The sequence below is a fragment of the Lissotriton vulgaris genome, chromosome 8, assembly GCF_964263255.1.
Source record: "Lissotriton vulgaris chromosome 8, aLisVul1.2, whole genome shotgun sequence".
Lineage (NCBI taxonomy): Eukaryota > Metazoa > Chordata > Amphibia > Caudata > Salamandridae > Lissotriton > Lissotriton vulgaris.
The window spans coordinates 173,129,458-173,149,763 of record NC_141696.1 but is presented as its reverse complement, the minus strand read 5'-3'; the positions used below and the strand labels follow the sequence as shown (position 1 = coordinate 173,149,763).

General features: G+C 47.3%; 1 protein-coding gene across 1 annotated transcript in view; it reads left to right on the top strand.

Moving 5' to 3' along the window:
• TENM4 (teneurin transmembrane protein 4) overlaps positions 1–20,306 on the top strand; it is a 1,632,468-nt gene that overhangs the window by 516,543 nt on the left and 1,095,619 nt on the right. The window lies entirely within an intron of this gene.

The following is a 20,306-nucleotide window of genomic DNA, read 5'->3' as shown; positions in this document are numbered from 1 at the left end:
TTCATAATAAGAATTGTTTTTTACCCAAATGAACCCTTTTGGAAAGATTAGAATAATGAAAGACTGGGCAAAAAATATATAGCTTTAACATATACCTTGTAGTTTGCATGCATCCCTTTGATGACAGTTAATAGCTCACGGTTCAATATTAGGATTTTGGCTTACGAATGACAAGTAACAAAAGGATCTCTCTTACAGAAGCAGTAACCCACTGACCTATTTACATGATATGCGCTTTGTGATCTGCATGGTACATGTTCTTTGCAGCAGGCATATTAACCCTCTGTGCTACCTTAGGATGAGTCTAAAACTTCCACTAGACAAACCTCAGTCTCTTTCCAGGAAGACAATTAATCACTGGCGTTATCTTGACATTTTAGTTGATGCCTGAAATTGCTGGAGGCAAGGACCACAGCAGCAGGTGCTTTTAAGCCCTTTGCTGCGGGGGGTTTTCACCTCCTGTACGGGGGGGGAGGGGTGCCGCGCGTAGCGCCCCCATGCTGGTGACGAGCTCAGCTCGTCATGGAGTACAGCGGAGCTGTCCTCATGACGAGCTGAGCTCGTCACGGCCGCACCCGTTTTTGGAACGTTCAGCACAGCGGGGAAATTAGCCCCACGTGCGAACGTTCCAACGGCCGTGATGAGCTCAGCTCGTCATGAGTGCAGCTCCACTGTACTCCGTGATGAGCTAAGCTTGTCAGCAGCATGGATGGAGTTAAAATGATAATATAGTTGCAAAAATGATGCCCCCTCCCCAATGCGGTGGCACTGATCGCACCGCCCTAGAGCCGGCCCTGACCATACAAAAGCAATTACAATTGGCACTATCAGAAGAGCAGGTGTAGTGCAAGAGCAGTGCGGGTCCATGGCGAAAGAGGGAGCACAGGGTACAGCATGGGAGGGGGCACATCATTGTAAGCCAAAGGGTGCAGTTGAGAGTCCTAGGGTGGGGGAGCAATGCAGAGTCCAGGGGGGGGGAGTGTGAGATCTAAGGTGGAAGGGATGCTGTGCAGGGTCAATGGGGTGGGGAGAACTACAGAATATATTGGGACCACATTATTTATTTATAGAGTGCTAACAATCATCCCAAAGGATATCACGGCGCTAGGTAGCAAGAGTTCGCCAGGAGGTCAGGAGGAAGGGAGCAGAGCAGAGCCGATGCAAGATCTGGGTGGGAGCACAGAGTGCTGGGAGGGGGGCACCGAAGGCTGACGGGGTAGCAGGGTGGTCCTCGAGACCACTAGTCAGTCTCGATGAGATGAGCTACTTCTGTCAGGGTAACTCTGCGAGGAGATAGAAGCCTCGAGTGTGAGTGCCATTGTTGACAACTGTAAGGCTGTACATGGCCCTCCCCACATAGTTTCATGATGCACAATAGCTTAAGGATGGGTTGCTCAAAGTATGTAGTTTTTGACAAAGTTGTGATCAACTTAGTTCATGTATTTGTGGCGACAAATATGATGCCTCTGTGTGAATCAGTGCCGAATACGCTTTTTGGAGATGTCCTCACCAATAAACGAATGGGGCAAGGACAAAGGAAAAATGAGGGTCATGACTTCATTACTTACAAGTGATATTTATTACAGGTCATCTCTTCCTTGTCCCAGACCTTCATCCTTCCTTTCCTTTCCATCTTTTACTGGCCTTTGACTAGCTAGGTAAAACTACTGAGATAGAAGTAGAGGGCACGATGGGAGGAGAGATACAATATTTTTACCACCCTTCTCGGGACAAGGTTTGATTTTCATTTGGAGTGGCAAAAGGGGTGGGCTGAGGAAGAGATTTATGGGCCTTATTGTGAGTTTGGCGGTCCTCCTGTTGGCCCGCCACCGCCGTGCTGACAGGGGGCTCGCCAAGCCATGTAGTGCGCCCGCCGGATTACGAGTGAACCCGCGGTAGGCATGTAGTGCTGCAGCGGTATCGCAGCAGTGGGCTGTTAGGCATATAGAAGAGCCTAACATGCAGCCTGCCACTGACTGTGACAGCGCCTGCAGCACGTTCCTGCACGTTGTGGCACGCATGCTACACCATACAGGAACAGAGTCCAATTACAGGGGCCTCAACATGTGCCCCCCCCACATGCACCCCTAAGCCAAGAACTGACAGAGGGCCCTTTTAATTGCCTCTCTGCTACCCTTTTCGTGGTGGGCTCACCGCCATGAAAAGGGCAGTGAAAAGACAACTCGTATTATGCTCGACTGTGCCGGCAGCGGCACGGCCAGCATATTCAGGCCGGTTGCAGACCGCCGGCACAGCAGAATCCTTGATCCAGACAGAGCAGACGGTCTCATGGCGGTTCGACCAGCACACTCAGAATACTGCGAGCGGACCTCCAGTATGGCGGTTATCGGACCGCCACCATGAGTACGGCGGTCCTGAGGACCACAGTACTCGTAATTAGACCCTATGTGTGATGAAGTTTACCGATACATAATTGGGGCATTTTAACTGATACTAAGAGCTACTGTAACATCATGATGCACTAATATTATCACACTGCATTAGCAATTTAACTCCTTGCCCGCGGCTGGAATTCCGCTCCTGTGCGGCACATTCCGATCGTGGGCATGGCACTGTGTGCCATGACAGACGGGAGCCGTCACCAGCCGGCAAGGGGTTAAACGAAGACTTATCAGCGGATATGTGGTCTAGTGGCTCATTTTCTGGCCTTAGGAGATCAGATCCTGGATATGAATTCCAACATCGGCACTTGATTGTAAATCATGCGATTTGGGGAAAATCATTTAACCTAAATGTGTCTAGAGTTGTGAACACGTGAAATGCAATTATTAAATTCAAGGAAGCAAATCCCAAACTGAAGGTACAGCCCTGCATTGCTTCTCGGCTAGGGTTGTACTATACAAATGCCAGTACATACATCTTATGACATGTGGTGCAGCATATCCTGTACATTTTTGCATCTGGTTACAACCTTCCTTGCTGATGTTACCCTGACACAGAATTTTTATGATCTCCAGTGGAATTACAGAATCTCACCAAATTTGCGTTAATAGAGATTTGCGGTAAGCCATTTGTGGCCTCTTTGAGGGGCACTCAAAGTCTGCACCTCTATCCCCTCATTAGGACTAGGGGGGTATGAAATTCACATCATTAAGTGAAATTCTGCAAGAATTGCGTAAAATGACATGTAAAACCTGCACTTAAAGCTAGACTTTGAGCTACATTTTATCGTTAATTGTATCCTCGATTCCCTTTTTGATTGTGATTCTGCATTTCGGGCTACAAAATTAGCGCAACAAAAACATCAGCGGCCTGAGCAGATAAGAGCAGTGGAGCAGCGGGGCCGGGTTAGGAGAGAATTCGACAGATGACCACGAGGGAAAATTAAATGAATACATCGTTTTCCTCTTCATTGTTTGTCAAAACATACATCACTCTTACCTGCATGGGTCGCAGCTGCAAAAAAACAGAAACGCCACGCCAGCACCTGCTTGCGTTCTGGCCATTCGCATTGTTACCGTGCTCCTGCGCTAAAATTTAGCTGTGAACATGGTGGAATTACGCATCAAGACATCAGGAATATTTTTGGTATTTTCACGTAACAAGAGTAACACAAAATTTGCTAAATAATGCAAGATTACGTCTAGGCTCATGGCGGCCCTGGGCAGGGAGCATAGGTAGGGGGCCCCGGAAGAGGGTGTCCGGACGGAGCGTGGAGGCCAGTGAAGGGGAGGGGGGTCAGGGTCTTTGGAAGTGGAACAGAGCCGGAGGTCACCAAATCCCTGCCAGGGCCCACCACGCAAATATGTATCCATCCTCGGAGGATTATTATATTAAGGATATATATTGGCGTGGCGGCCCCTGGGGTTTGGTGGCCCTGTGCAGGTGCACAGCTTGCACATGCCTAAGGCCGCCCCTGATTACGTTGACGTAATGATAATTTCATCTCTGGCTAATTCAGACCCTGTGTAAGGGGTGTATGCATATATGAAAAGCAGGGAATGGGAATCCCCTAGAATGGATTCAGGAGTTGGCGCCTGCAGGTGAAGGGGGTCTAGCAGAATCTCCCTTGCGGATTCTCCACTAGCCCCTGAGCAGTGCATAATAATCAAGTTGGCCAGGTTATTCTAACAGTAATTATCTGCCAGGCATTTCCAGCGGCTCCCACCTTTCGATTCAAGAGGCAGACGCGACAGCCGACATTGCCGCGTCGTGGTAAATTATCATTCAGTTACAGTGACTTCGATCCCATATGAATGCAGATGAAGCCAACAGCAACTCTCTTTTCGCCACAGTCTGCACTCCCACATATGTGCGTTTTGTCTCAGATGCGTGGGGTATCCGTGTGTCCCCCGCCGCGCGTCCATAGCGCAATTACCGAAGGATTTGGAGATTAAAAATAGTGTCTATTTTGAAATGGCTTTTGATCAGGAAGATATTTTCATTACAATTTTTAATTGAGCATGAAGGTTCAAAAGGGTAAATCAGCAGCTCATTATCTAGAAAATTCTGTTCTATTGCATATCACAAAATAACGCTCAGCTTATTTTACGACCTGGACAATTGGAATATCGATGAACAGGGGCGGCCAGGCAGAGAGAAGGGCACTTCCGGGTCGGGGACACACTGTTACGCCATGTCCTAGGTGGTGCACTTGTGACCACCAATGCCAAGTGTGCAGGATGAGAGTGAGCTGTTTACTACACCCGATCAATACAGGGGGCGCTGTGGTTACTGGGTGCAGTAACCACATTAATTCTCAGTCTTCCTTATGAAAATTCGAAATTCCATTCAGAACTTGGTGCTTTCTGCTTCAGTGTCTGCATATTGGGCATGTACTGGAATTTATTGCGTCTTTTCACCTGGAAATGTTTGGAAGGTTTGACCTGCGTAATTCCCCGAGGTAAAATTGCAGGTGATGCACTGTGACCAGAGGGCAACTAGAGCCAAATTTCTGGGTGGAGCTATTAAAAATTTCGGGGGAGGGGGCAGGGGCGGCTCTAGGCTCAAGGCGGCCCTGGGCAGGGAGCGTAGGTGGGGCCCCCGGAAGAGGGGCGGAGAGCATAAGCCAGTGAAGAGGGGGGGGGGGGGTTCAGGGTGTTTGGAAGTGGAACAGAGGCCACCAAATCCCTGCCAGGGGCCGTCACGCAAATATGTATCCATCCTCAGAGGATTATTATATTAAGGATATATATTGGCGTGGTGGCCCCTGGGGTTTGGTGGCCCTGTGCAGGTGCACAGCTTGCACATGCCTAAGGCCGCCCCTGGAAGGGGGGGGGGGCGACTCTTCCAGCAATATGCAGAGTGGAGATGCAGAGGCTCTAAGAAGGGGTGAAAAACTACAAAGCATCGTTAACAAGTAAATGGTCTTTTAACCCCTTCGATGCTTGTGACTGAACGGTTCCGTCATGAGCGCCGGTTGGGCTGTGCTTATGACAGAACCGTTCCGTCACGGCCACGTCCGTTTCTTAGAACCTTCAGCACAGCGCGAAAATTCGCGCCGCGCTGAAGTTGTTAAAGACCTGTGAAGTACTCGGGTGCGGCTGTAATAGGACGGACGCCAGATCAGCCAGCCCACAGCAGCTCAAAAACTGTGTGTGCCCGGGAAGCTGTCTCAGCCGGCCTGACACACACAAAGGGGCCTTTGAGCCCAATGGGCGTTGCACGCCTGGCTGCGTCCTGCACAGTTGTTAATTCCATTCCCAGTGACAGCTGCTACCTAAAAGACTGGGGGGGCTGGGGAGATACATTTTTTTTAGCAGATACCTGGGTACAGCCGCCGCCTCTTCTCCGTCCTAATCTCTTCTGCCTCCCGCAGCAAGCAAGCACACAGGCTCCCAGATGGTTTTTCAAGGGTGCTAGTTCATCAGCGCAGTGGGTGATCCATTGTGCGAAATTGATAGCTGCTTGATTTGGATCCGATGATTTGGCGGGAGGGTTTTGGTTTAGCGATGTGGTGAGCTGGTCGGTGGTAATTTTGTTCCAGTTTCTGCGGGGGACTTGTTGTGGGTGGTGATGGGTCGGGGTCTTTTTGAAGTTGAAGTGGACGCAGCTGTGGTCCGTCCTGTGGAGTCCTGTGGCATGCTTGCTGGAGGAGAAAATTGGGTCGAGTGTGTGTCCGGCGTAGTGGGTGGGGGTGTTTACTAGTTGTTTGAGTCCGAGATTGGCGAGGTTGTCAAGAAGGGTGGTGGTGTTGCTGTCGTTGTTATTTTCCATGTGGAAGTTGAGGTCCCCTAGGAGAATGTAGTTCTCGGAGGGGAGGGCGTGTGGGCTGATAAAGTCAGTGATGTCTTCGCTGAATTGTGTGCGGGGTCCTGGTGGTCTGTAGATGAGGGTGCCTCTAAGTCTGGTCTTGGGGTCGGTGTGTATCTGGAAGTGAAGGTGTTCGGCGGCTGTGAGGGTGTCGTCGGAGCTGGTCGTGACGCGGATGGTGTTCTTGTGGACGATGGCGATGCCTCCTCCAGATTGGTTGATGCAGTCCTTTCGGATGATCTTGTAACCGTCCGGGATGGCTATGGCGATGTCAGGCGCTGATGAGGCGTTCATCCAGGTTTCTGTAAGAAAGGCGACGTCCGGCGTTGTGGTGTCTAGTAGGTTCCATAGTTCAATGGCATTGACGAAGAACACCACTTTCGATGCTTTTTGATACTTTAATATGATAGGTTCCACTCATTTTGACCTCATTTTTGTCTGGCACACTTTTATCACTTACTGACTCAAAATGAAAGCAGAATGTGGGGGACCACCAGAAGTGGTCCTCAGTAGAGACCCTGCCAACACCCATTATGCCACCATGTGCCGTGTGATATCAACTCAGTTCACACTTCCTCACAATGAAGAGCCAATATCACACAGTGAGTCCAAGATGAGCTGGAAAACCCTGCACATGTGGGTTTTCCAGCTCATGTCTGGAGGCTCTGTGCTGCTGATATCTATTGCAACCTCAGTGGGATGTGGGTGGCAGCACTGGAAGCCTCCACAACATCGAATCCAAATGCCTCAACGAAAGAGTCTCTTTTGACGTAACCAAAAGGAACCTCCGCTCCGCCGACCTCGCTTTGGCAGAGACCCCGCTCATCCGCAGAACCAGAGCAGGTGGAAGAGCCTTCTCCTATGTCGCAGCAAAGACCCGGAACAAGCTCCCAGTCAACATCAGACGCTCCCACCTTCAGGAAGAGCCTCAAGACCTGGCTTTTTGATTGCTCTGGAGCTGCACTGTCCCCCCAGTGCCTTGAGACCCTCCTGGGTGAGAAGCGTGCTTTATAAACCCCATATTGATTGATTGTAGCATTTTGGGGGCAGAGTAGGAGTGCTCTGCCCCCATGAAAAGGCGTAGGCACACCTCAATCGGATAGTACACTGTCCTCCTCCCACTCCCACTCTGACCCAGACACCTCAGTACCCCACTCATTGCGTAACTTGGCTAGGACCAACTGTGTTAACTTGGGATCCTACTCCCCATTCGTTTACCAAAATGACCTCCCTTAGCCACCATTAGCTAGCAATTACCTGGACCACCAAACAGCAAAGTACCACGTGTGTCACTTGTTACTATAGATAGAGCCAGTACACCTCCTTCAGGAGGTAGCTGTTCGTGCTTTACAAATGACATTATTATTATTATTATTATTATTATTATTATTATTATTATTATTATTATTATTATTATTATTATTATTATTATTATTATTATTATTAAAGGCACAATCCAGTACCACACCGCGCCCATGCGGGCACCAGAAGCAATGGGCTTGGAATTACAGGGGAGACAAATAATATCCAAATGGATTGTGGCCTGTAGGGGACGGTACCTCCCATAAAACAAGGGGTGCAAGGGGGCAGGAGGAAGCAACCTGCCGAATCAGCTGGTCGGGCAGGAACAAAGGGGGCGGGAACCTCCAGCTCAGGCCAAGGCACGCCCCTCGAGCTCCACTGCGGGCGCGTACCGGGTTGGGCACAACGCGATTCAACCTCTCCTAGTTGGGGGCTTATGCTGCAGGGTAAAGAGGGCAATGGTGTACTCCGCTGTATCTGAGAAAGTTGATTATGTCATCAAGGGAGATTGTTTCCCTATGCAGAGACATGTAAGCAGCCTTAGGATTGTAAAGGGCCCAACAGGCTACTTTGTTATTCTGCGGTGTGGCCTGTAAGGGTTCTCTGCTGATAGTGGTGCACTATTTGAACAAGACTGGACGGCAAACAGGTGTTCTGTACAAATATGTATTTGGAAAAAAAACTTACATTTTTTTTTAAAATGTCAACCACAGTGCTTGTTGACACTAATTTAGTATTGGAGAGTCAACTGTATGTATTAATATCTGTTTCTTGTGTGTATGTGGTATAATTTAGGATTATTTGTTAGTCTTTTCTATTTGGTTATTTGGGTTGTAGTACTTGTCCTGTTCATGTGTCTGAGTGAGAGTGTGAATGTCATAGCTCGTGCGGAATGAATTTGTGATAGTGTGGGGCAGAGTGTATGAAGTATGATCGGACTTGTAGGGGTTTTTGTGTTCTTTTACATGTATTCTTTATATTTGTATGAATTTTATTGATTATTTATGACTAGCTGATGCGCACTGCTATATATATATTTTTAGGTCTCGCCTGTCGATGCGCATGCGCATCGAGCAAGGCGAGAGTATTGGCACTTATCCGCTCTTTATCCACACTGCAAGGAATCGTGGCGATTCCTTGCAGTGCACGAGAAATTTAAGCTCAATGCGCATGCGCATTGAGCTTAAATGCGCGTGCCACATGCCCCCAGCCGCCTGCCTTGCCTACTCTCTCTCATAGCCTCCCCCAGCTCCGCCCCCTCACTACTTGATTGCACGGCCGCTAGGCCGTGCCTCCCCTACTCTCCTCCCCCCTCCTCCTCTCCTCCCCTGCCTGCCTGCCGCTAGGCCGTGCCTCCCCTACTCTCCTCCCTCCTCCTCCTCCTACTCTCCTCCCCTGCCTGCCTGCCGTCTCGCACCTCTCCCCTCTCCGCCCCCTCCCCTCCGTGTTACGGTGAAAGGCTTGTTTGTTTATTTTACCCGCCGTGTCTCTGCTGCTTCCCCCTGTCCTGTCTCTCCTCCTCTCCCTCTCTATACCCTCCCCCTCCCCCCCACCACTCCCATCAAGTCCCTCTGGCCCTTCCCTCCTCCCCGGACCCCTCCTCCCCTGCCCCCTCCACCCTTTCTTGTTGCCAGCTGCCCTCCTTTCGAGCGAGAGGGCGCAGTACAAGTACCTTTGGGTGTTGCTTCTCAAACCTGGTAGTCCGTTGCAGCCATGAGGACCTTACACAAAATGCTCCTGCTTTTGCTCCTGGCCTTCCCTGTCTCCGTGGTGAAAGGTAAGTGTAGACTGCTCTGCGCACTGTAGGGAGAAGGTGTATGCCTTTGGAGATTTGTGGAGTTTTGTAATCTCGTCTTGTAGCGAAGGTTCTGACTAACGACTTCCATTAGAACTTTCATTTAAAGATTAGTCTCCTTTCCTGGCAACATAGGTTTTCTCTTTCAGTAAGCGTCACACCAAGAACTTGATTGCTCTCTTTGGGAAGCATCCCAAGGGAATTTATCGGTTATGGCGCTGCTTGTTTGGGGTTGATTTCTTATATTTTGACTTGTTTTCTTGCTTTACCGGTAGTGGAATGGGATATTTTGAAGGGCCATTTTATTTAAATCCACGGTGAACCATGTTTTTGCAGGACTTAAAAGGGTTACAATGAGGGCTATTTTGTTGGAACCAGTTGTTGCCTTGTGCCTACTTGTCATGATGAATGCCTACGGAAATTCAAAGAGAGAGACAACAAATACTCTAAATTACGGTTGTTTAATGTTTTCGTTTATTGCCTGATGTCTGCACTATATTGACGTTTGAGGAGTGCCTATGGTTTGAAGTCCCTCCCCCCCACACAGTCTTGGGGCTGACGTGTCCATCCATTCATTCTCTGCACGCGCCGCAGACGTGTTGAGTTTTCACCGTACACAGACCCATTGGAGTTGAGGGGATTATAAGGAAATGGGCAGTTGTATCCTGCATTTTAAATTAAAAATCGGGGGTGCGTAAAGGATCAGAATTAATGTTTCGTTTGGAAGATTTTGGCTCACCTGGTTATTTGTCCAGACTATTTTCAGATCTCTACATTACATCATAAAGTGTGTGTGTGTAGAGAAGGCTTTCACATATGGTGCTGTTTCTCACATCTCTGGTAGAAGCCTTCATGTGCCTGCCTCTATGGCACTGGCGCCCACCAACACCCTATGGCAGTTGTTTTAATTATGAAAAGCAGATTTAAAAAAAGACACGTTGTAATTAGGCAAGTTAAGTCTGATTTCAAATATTATCACATTTTCCTACATAGAGGCTTTCTAAGTCACTGCAAAGTGCTATCCTTCAAACCGGTCTAAGTTTGCTCACGATTTTCCCCAAAACTCAAGCCCTATACAGCTAAAAAGTCTAACTTAATTGAGTGGGACATATGTGCTACATAATAACGCAGGGCATAGTCTTTCTCAAGAGCCACGAAACCTATCTTTCATTGAGCTTGTGATGGCTGGTTTCAGTTCTACACTTATTGTATTTTGTCAGGCAAGCTCCCTCATGGAGAGGGGCAGAATTATTTTGCAGGATAGGGTCAAATTTTGCTTTGACTGGCTGTGTGACAGGGAAATTGCAGGAATGTGCCATTTTTAAAAGAATACAGTGCATTCCTGCCTTTTCCTCTGCATTGGCGCTGTTTTGGCTCCCTGGCGCCAACGCAGACAACTTTCCACCATGGTAGAAGAGTGCCTGCGTTTGTATGTTTTTTTTGTTGTTGTTTTTTTTGGGTGTGCACAAAGGACATATTCCTCAACCCCTCACTCACCCTCAACCCCTCCCCCTCGACCCCTCCCCCTCAACCCCTCACTCACCCTCAACCCCTCACTCACCCTCAACCCCTCACCCTCAACCCCTCAACCCCTCACCCTCACTCACCCTCAACCCCTCACCCTCACTCACTCACCCTCAACCCCTCACCCTCAACCCCTCACTAACCCTCACTCTCACTCATCCTCACTCAACCACCCTCACCCTCAACCCCTCACCCTCACTCACTCACTCACCCTCAACCCCTCACTCTCACTCACTCACCCTCACTCACCCTCAACCCCTCCCCCTCGACCCCTCCCCCTCAACCCCTCACTCACCCTCAACCCCTCACTCACCCTCACTCACCCTCAACCCCTCACTCACCCTCAACCCCTCACTCACCCTCACTCACCCTCACTCACCCTCACTCACCCTCACTCACCCTCACTCACCCTCACTCACCCTCACTCACCCTCACTCTCCCTCACTCACCCTCACTCTCCCTCACTCTCCCTCACTCTCCCTCACTCTCCCTCACTCTCCCTCACTCTCCCTCACCCTCACTCCCTCACCCTCACTCCCTCACCCTCACTCCCTCACCCTCACTCCCTCACCCTCACTCCCTCACCCTCACTCCCTCTCCCTCACCCTCACTCCCTCACCCTCACTCCCTCACCCTCACTCCCTCACCCTCACTCCCTCACCCTCACTCACCCTCAACCCCTCACCCTCACACAAGGCAATAGGTCTCGGAGCATTTGAGTTAGAGCTTTTAGAATTGTTTATGGCTTTTTTTTATTTGTAATTCTTTAGCATTGGCTACAGGAAACAAAAATGCTAAAGATTTACAAAAAAAACCCATAAACAATTCTAAAAGCACTAACTCTAATGCTGCGAGACCTATTGCATTTCCAATGCTTGTTGTATAATGGATACATACAATAAATGGATGACACTCACCCAGATTACATGATAGTCAGTTCTCACTGCTTTACATTTAAGCGTCTTTAATTGCACACTAGTGGTTGCCCCTTTTGGATGTGGCGTTTTTTGTCCCGTTCTTATGGTTGAGATTTTCCGCCATATCAAACAAACAGTTTTCAGGCAGTTGGGTTGATTTTTTGATTTTGTGGGTTCTACGCTGTTACCCATGAAAGACTCAAAAAAGTGATTGCATGAGTGAGGCAAAGGGGGAATAAACAGGCCATTGCATCAGTCAGTGTCACTGACCTAGTGAAGGAGCGAGTGTGTGAAAGAGAAAGCGATAGAATGTGTAAATGAATAATCAAGAGATCGAATTGTGAGCGAGTGTGTAAATGAGGTGGGTAAACCAGTTAGAGATTGAACAGATGGGTGAGTGGAAGAGTAAATGAGTGCATAGGGGAGTGAGGAGAGGGACAGTGCTTAAGTATAGGAGTGAACAAATTGAGTGAATAGGTGAGTGACAGAGTAGTTAGAGAAATGCACGATTGAGAGACTGTGAAGCTATGAGTCAGGAACAGCAAATTAAAAGTGATCCCTTTATCCTAAATATGCACTAATTGTTAATTCTCATAAATCTAAATCATATTGGAAATCATCCGAGGCACCTCATCGATATTCATGAGGTAGGTTGCAAATTACAATTCACTATGAGTGGATGCCATCAGAGGGATGGTAGCCTGCTAGGGTCAGCAGACAACCATGTCTGGGATTGGATTTTAAGGCATCTTTTCTTTTATGGAGCCTGTTTTTGTTAAAGGAAACAGGTCTGTATTTAAAAAGAAGAGTTTTTTTTATTTGTTTGACGATTGGCAGTCATCTCGTAGACAACTGCCTACTCCCAACAAACTTTTTTTGAGCATTTTCAAATAAAAAGAGGGTGGGAGCACACTGCCTCTCAAGCCAGCACTTGTTTTACCCCAATGCATTATGGTTAATGTAGCGCATGATAGCACTTACTTCAGTGGCAGTCTTTGGTCTTTCACCCTTGTTGGTGGAGCCAGTGCTGTGTATGCTGTGCATCTCTAGACATATGTTTAAGAATAGTTGTCCTTCTTCAGTAGTGAGAAAAACATTGTTTTGGGGGTGCTGCAAATGCTGCCCAAAGTCATCTCCAGTTTCTGTACAACTCACTGGGAGCAGGTGTATCAACCAGAGCTCACCAGCTCATTAATTCAAGAGAGCCTTTTCAAACAAAAAGAGCGTGGGAGCACACTGCTTCACATCCCAGCACTTAGTCCACCCCAGTGCATTATGGTAAATGCAGTGCATGATAACACTTCAGTGGCAGTCTTTAATTTTTCCACCCTTGTTGGTGCAGCCAGTGCCGTGTATCTTTAGACACTTGTTTTAGGATAGTTATCCTTCTTCAGTAGAGAGCAGCACATTATTATGGGAGATGCTGAGAAGAATTTGGCCAGCATTTCATGCACTGCATTTACCATGATGAAGTGAGGTGAACTGAGTGATAGGATGAGAGGCAGTGTGCTCCCACCCTATTTTTTTTAGCATTCACAATGGAAAAGGGGTGTCAAGGTGACCCCTTCCCATTGACGAATGGGTTAACAGCTCCAGTATTTTCCAAATGGATTTCGGTCACAAAACATTGATAACATTCTTATCAAATAACTATTTGGAAGGTGCGCCCCAAACAAGCCCCTTCCAAATACCAATCATTTATGGGTTTCTAAACCCATTTTACGTTGCAGTGACGTGTTACTGAATTGGAAAAAAGGGTTCAGTACATGACAAAAAGCCATTTTGCAGTTGCAAATCCTGTAATTTTAAGAATTGGAGGCTTTGCAACTGCAGCATATCGCTTTGTACATCAGGGCTAGATCTCTAAGCACATTCAATCACAGGCCTCTTTGCTGAACTAATCTCCATTAATTGTGACAGAGATGTTTTTAATGTCACTTGTCCTCAATGGCGTTTCTAAAAGGTAATTTTAAGGGGGCACACACTGGGGCCCAGATAAAACTGATGGGGCCACTTAAAATGTTCAAATCTGTGTTTGTATGTATTCATGTATTCTGGTGGAGCAATTTGAAATTCTTATAAAAAAAACTCTTCATGTCAAAATGGTATTTTGTAGAGCACATATGAAAGCTGCTGATATCAGGGAGCCATGATCTTTCAGTCCAGTGAAACATTACCAAACCAGGCTGAAACAATAGAAGAGTCAATTATCTAGATAAGTCCTACCGTGAGATTCTATGACCTGCAGCCTTCACGCGTGGAAGCGTGCAGCCCATACCTGATGAGATGCGGCTGTTTGATGTCAGCATTATTTTGGAAGCCTCTCTGGGCATGTCTGTGAAGCCCTTCGATTGTCCGCGGCCAGTGTAGAGGATAGCAGAAGGACGCCAGGGCTGAAAGGGCAGTGCTTGAAGCCACCCAACCGCTGGCGTTTGCACATCCTCAGAGAGGCTTATCAATGCGCGGTGCAACTGCATGCAAGTCGCGGAGGGGACCTCGCACAATGGCGGAGCCCCGGTGTCATTTCTCAAAGCCGCTACCAAGGACAATGCCTACTTTGTGTCGACGCAGGCAGCGACGATCCAGGCTCATTTATCACACAGGCACAGCAGACGCCGTCCTTTAAACAGTTTGACCCTTGCCGACACAGCGGTGCACGGGGCACAAACAAATGGAGACGATGGAGCTTGTACTTTAGTAAATTCTCTGACAATAGATCCTCTTGATTTTTCTGCCTGATACACAGCGGTGTAAGATAAACCTTGAAAGACACTTTATTGCTAGATCAGGAGTCTATGGATCACTCTTCTGCAGAGGTCAATCTTTGAAAGATCCCTTGTGCTAGGGTCATTGATCAAGTACGCTCCATTTGATGTTTAAGACTTATTACGTTGTCCAAATAGGTGAGGGGATGATGGAGGAGAATCTCCTGTTTGTGGGTGAGATACGCATGCCTCCTGCTCTCGCAACTTGATCAACACCCAGGAGAAGCCTCATTGCTGCCTACAAAGCGACCGTATCTTGATTGACAGGCTGGTGTTTTAGTAAACTTTGCCACTGGGATACTCACAAGAGCATATCAAGAAACAGAGATAAAACAGTGATGACAAATTTACAAGCCATTGGTAACAGCAGTACTGCGAGGTCCATCTATTCTCGCCACAGTCCAAAATCACCATCATCCTCATAGTAGACGGTGTATATTAGCAGGGCGCGAAAATTTAGGGGGTGGTATCATGGACTCACCCGCAGTTTTTACCATTTGGAAGAATCACCTTCCCCTGCCACCCACAAATGACCAACATGTCGTAAGCAAGGAAATGGGATTGCAACTGCATGCATGTCTGGAATGATCAGTTGAGTACGGAATTCGATGAACCGGTGTCTGAACGCCTGCCGTTTGCTAATTCAGTGCCAGGCGTCGCTGCATGCAGTTCCTGTTGGTACGTACCCAATGTATGACCTCTGCTCGGGATACGATGGATGAAATCTGACACAAAATAGGTGGTCTGCGGATGGTGTTGGCTATTAAATGCTATGCCTTACCACCTCATTTTTATGCTATCAGAAAGCAAAGTGGAGGAAACAAAGAAATCAGAGACTATTCAGTGACACCCCAGGTTAACCACCCCCTGACACACAGACAGGGGAAATCAGGTGGATGTTTCCTGGCAGGGACTGCACCACTCCTCAATGGAGAATCCCAAGGAAAGAGACATCGATATCCACCAAGGGTGCCCTGGTGAAAGGACACTATAACATGTATGACCCGGGTGATGATCCAGGTGGGTTGATGAAGCACAGACCCAGGAGCAGGGCCGGCCCTACATCGGACTGACCAGGACAGCACCCTAGGCGGAAAGAAAATGTGGTGTTTGTTGGGGGGGGGGGTCGTTGCGGTGTGACGACAGGAGGTGTGAGGAAGACGGGAGAAGGGCAGAAAGTCAACCAATCAATCAGGATTTATAAAGCGTGGCAAATCACTCACGAGGGTATCCAGGCACTAAGAGCTGTGCTCCTTCAGGGGGTTCAGGTCTTTAGTCCTTTCCTGAAAACCTAAAGTAAGGCTGCGGTCCTGAGTTGCAGCAGGAGGTTGTTCCGGGACTTTGCTGCGAGCTTGGAGAAGGAGCGTCCTCCACTGTTGCTTCGACGGATCTGGGGGTGCGTGCGAGGAAGATGGAGGCGGAGCTCAGGTGTCTGGAGGTAGGGGAATTTCATGAGGCAGTTGATGTTGAAATGCTGGAGCAAGATGAGAAGGGGGCTGTTGTTGGCTTAAGCTTCATGCACACAGCTCCATGTGCCCCTCAGAATATTGGCACCCTGGGCCCAGCTCGCCCATGCTCAAGGACGCCCCGCCTCCAACATCTATGCTTCCGCCATCTCTAGAATGTTGCTACAAGCAGAGACAGAGTGAGACATACATTTCAACAGGAGTATATGGTAGAGCCACCATGGAAGAATGGATACTGGTCTTAGTTTTAAGGAGGACTTAAAAGGTGACACTGGCGGTGCCGCTGGCTTGCCCTCCACACGGGGCAGCAGGGAAGCTGACCACACATTGGAAGACACTTCTCAGGTAACATGTTGGGACCCTGCCCCGCCATATCATTACCAGTTCTGCTCTAAACAGAGGCAACAGCCAGTCCCTGCGACTCCAGCGGTTGTGTTCATTGCATTAGGAGGGTGGAGCGCGCGCAGGGGTCTCCTGCAAGGATGCTGAGTCTAATTCTTGCAGCTTCTAGAAGCTTTCCAGGATGGGCAATTAATTATTTAGAACAGCAATCAATCCGGGGTTGGATGTACTAATCAAACACATTCCTGCTCGTGAGCACTGCACACTTTAAGATATCGATCGGCGCGAGAGGCCATGGAGAGGGGTATTTCACAGACGCTGCACTTAAGCCCTCCGGTGTCAAGTCTTTGACACCATCTGCAGGGCCCGGCACAACACCTAGAGCCAGGCTGTCTGCGCGGAAATCACCGCGTTCCCTCCCCGTGCCCTTGTCCACAGTCATCAAGGAAGTTCGATTCGGGCGGGAACAAAACTGAAAGTTCTTAGGGCTGTGAAAAAAAACCAACATTGGATAAGACATTCAGGGGCACATGCATCAAATCTTTTTGCGATCGCAAACGGTGCGAAATGCAAAAATCGGCCGTTTGTGACAGCAAAATCAGCTTTTGGTATGCATGAAGGGTGAAGGCCCTCGCAATTTGAGAATTTGCAAATATTTACGAATTCTCAAATTGCAATTGCATTTAAGGAATCACGTTTTACGATTTCTTAAATGCAGTGCATGAAACTTTAAAAAATAGCGACTTCACACATAGGGGGAGCAAACTACCATGAGGTTGAACCTCATGGTAATTTGCGAAAACTTTGAAAAATGCACTTTTGTGCGTTTTTCAAAGTTTCATGTTGTGCACACACATGCCCCTAGGGCATGTGTGTGCACAACATATGTGCACAGATTGATTTCAGGGTTGCAACTGGGTGTCCTTTGGACACCCCTGCACCCTTGAAATCGCATTCTTAATTTGCAATTCGCTAATTGCTAATCGCAAATTGAGAATGAATGGGGAGGTATTCCTTAATTGCGATTCGCAATTTGCGAGTCGCAATTAAGGAATTTTAAGAAATCGCACATTTTTCAGCGATTTCTTTATGCATAGGCTTTTCCGATTTCTTAATTGCGATTCCTTAAAAATCACAATTAAGAAATAGCAAAAGCCAACAATGATGCATGTGCCTGTCAGTTCTGTATTTTCCGATCCATTGAATCTAAGTACGGTCAGCTGATGGGGGTCATTGAATGCTTTGCTAACATGGTGGGTGAGCGTACCAGTAGCGGCTCCTCTGCTATGGCGGAGGAGCATCGCCCCACTACTTTTAAGCAGTGCAAAGTAAAGGAAACATAAAATGATAATAACTTTGAGTTATTATAATTTTGTGTTTCAGCCAGTACAGGTTTCATGCTGCTTTTTGGGCGGGGGCTGCTCTGCTCTCAGAGCAGGGCAGGGAAGGAGTGATATGCCCACTCTTAAGAGCACATTACTATTTAGCTGGGCCTCTCGGGCTGCCCAAAACAGTAATGCGCACTTTCCTTGTTCTCCATACAGGCTGCATTACAGCCTGCGTGGAGAACATGCCCAGGCCTCCATTCCCCGGCTGAGCGTCGAACCAGGACGCTCAGACTTTGTGATTGGTCAGGGGAGCCTGAGTGCTTAACGCTGGAATGCAGCGTTGTGATTGGTCAGAGGAGCCTGTCTGTGCTTCCTGCTCCTCGAGTCCGCCAAGGAAAGCAGGAGCAGAGACGCAAGACCCTGTGGCAAGGTAAGTGTTTATTTTTTTTTATTACATTGCGCACACACCCCCTTGCTTGCCCCTGCCCCATCAACCGCGAGCCATGCGAGCCGTCACTGGAACCCACACGAGGCTAGCTTGCGCCAGAGTCTGACTCTTGCCCGGTCCTAGACTCTAGTTAAAAGACAAGACACGGACGAGCTAGGTCACTGCCGCCCCACCCCCACTCCTTTATGCAGTTTTGTTAGAGAAAAATAAACCAGCAGCTTCCTGAAAACGGAAGGAAATCTGTTGCATCACAGTACAAGAATGAATATAATAAAACATGCGCATAATATGTGCTTCCACTGAACTCAGACATCTTGCATGCTTTTCTTAGGCCAAAGATGGCTCACCTCTAACTTGGCTCTACCTGTGAATGTGGTGGCATGGACACCATCTTCTACGGGGAAACAACACTTACAACGCAACTTTTACAACGCACTACCTTTACAACGAAACTTTTACAACGCAACATCCATTACAACGCATGCCATTACAACGCAACCATCACAACGCATGTCACTACAACGCATACCACTACAACGCATACCTTTACAACGCAGTCATTACAACGCATACCATTACAACGCATACCTACACTATCCAACACTTACCCTACTGTTGCACCCCCTGGAGTTAAAATAGTAATTTTAACCCCTACACTATCCAACACTTACCCTCCTGTTGCACCCCCTGGAGTTAGAATAGTAATTTTAACCCCTACACTATCCAACACTTACCCTACTGTTGCACCCCCTGGAGTTAGAATAGTAATTTTAACCCCTACACTATCCAATACTTACCATACATGCAATGTAATGGTATGCGTTGTAATGGTATGCGTTGTAAATGTAGTATGCGCTGTAGTGGAATGCGTTGTAAAGGTAGTTTCAAAGAATTCGTTGTAATGGCATGCGTAGTAATGGAATGCGTTGTAATGGATGTTGCAGTGTAAAAAATGCATTGTAAAGGTATGCGTTGTAAAAGTATGCGTTGTAACGACATACATCCTCTACTACGTGAATGGGAGTTCTGGAGGGTAAACCATGAGTAGGGCTCCAGGTGGTATGATACTTATTTTTTCAACATTTCTGTTTGTATTTATCCATATTTATTTTTTGCATATTTTTTCTGTATTTATCCATTTTTGTTTTGTTTTGACTGTAGAAATGAAGCTGCAAAGGGTATTTTTCTACATTTATTTCAATGAGAAATCTATACTTGCATTTGAATGTCCTATTGGTTTCAGCTGTATACAGTGCAACAACGTTATCTGTAAACACTTGCATTGTAGAATACCATAAATGTCTGTAGATCTGCACTTAATTAAGCTTAATTAAGAAATCTATTGCATGTCTTCATCTTACCCACCTATCAATCTGTACAGCTATTGGCCTGGCACTCATGATTGACAGCAGAAAAAATCATCCAAACAAAGCCTATTTTCCATATTTTTCTGTATTTAAAAATAAAATACAGACAGGAAAATAAATCGTTTTCTGTCTGTATTTATCTCTAAAATTCAGTAAAAACTGAAAACTGAGATCCCAACACATAAGTGACATTTTTAGGCCATGGAAGGTTGAAGGCACCTGAACCGTGGCAGCTCTGATGGGTGAATGTGGACATCCATACAGACTGCTGAGGCAGTCAAGCAGAGCGCCAAGCTAAGCAGGACAAAACATTTCATTAAAAACAAATCAGATCTGAAAAAAATGTATATGAAAACAATTGAGGCCGCAGATTGCCGGGTCTACCTAGGCCATCAGGTGCCGGCGGCTAGTCTAGTGTCGCTGCTGGACGCGCACACAACTGTAGTCCAAACAAATCATTTAATCGAAGGCTTTTTTCCTAGTTTAGCTTTTGCATTGTCTTCCCGCTGAGAAGCTTAAGCAGAAAAAGGTTCAATTGAGCTGGAATGAAATTGCAGCAGGGTATTCAATGCATTGTAAATAAAGGTATGCATTTTGTGCCATGGGCCGATGGAAGTTTGCATATGTTGCAAGAGCAGGGTCTGTTGTTGTAAGCAGAGGGCAAGAGTTTCATTAATATATATATATATATATATATATATATATATATATATATATATATATATATATATATATATATATATATATATATATATATATATATATATATATATATATATATGAATCCACAATCCTGAGATGCCAGCAACCACCCACAGACACGAACCAGGTACAGACCA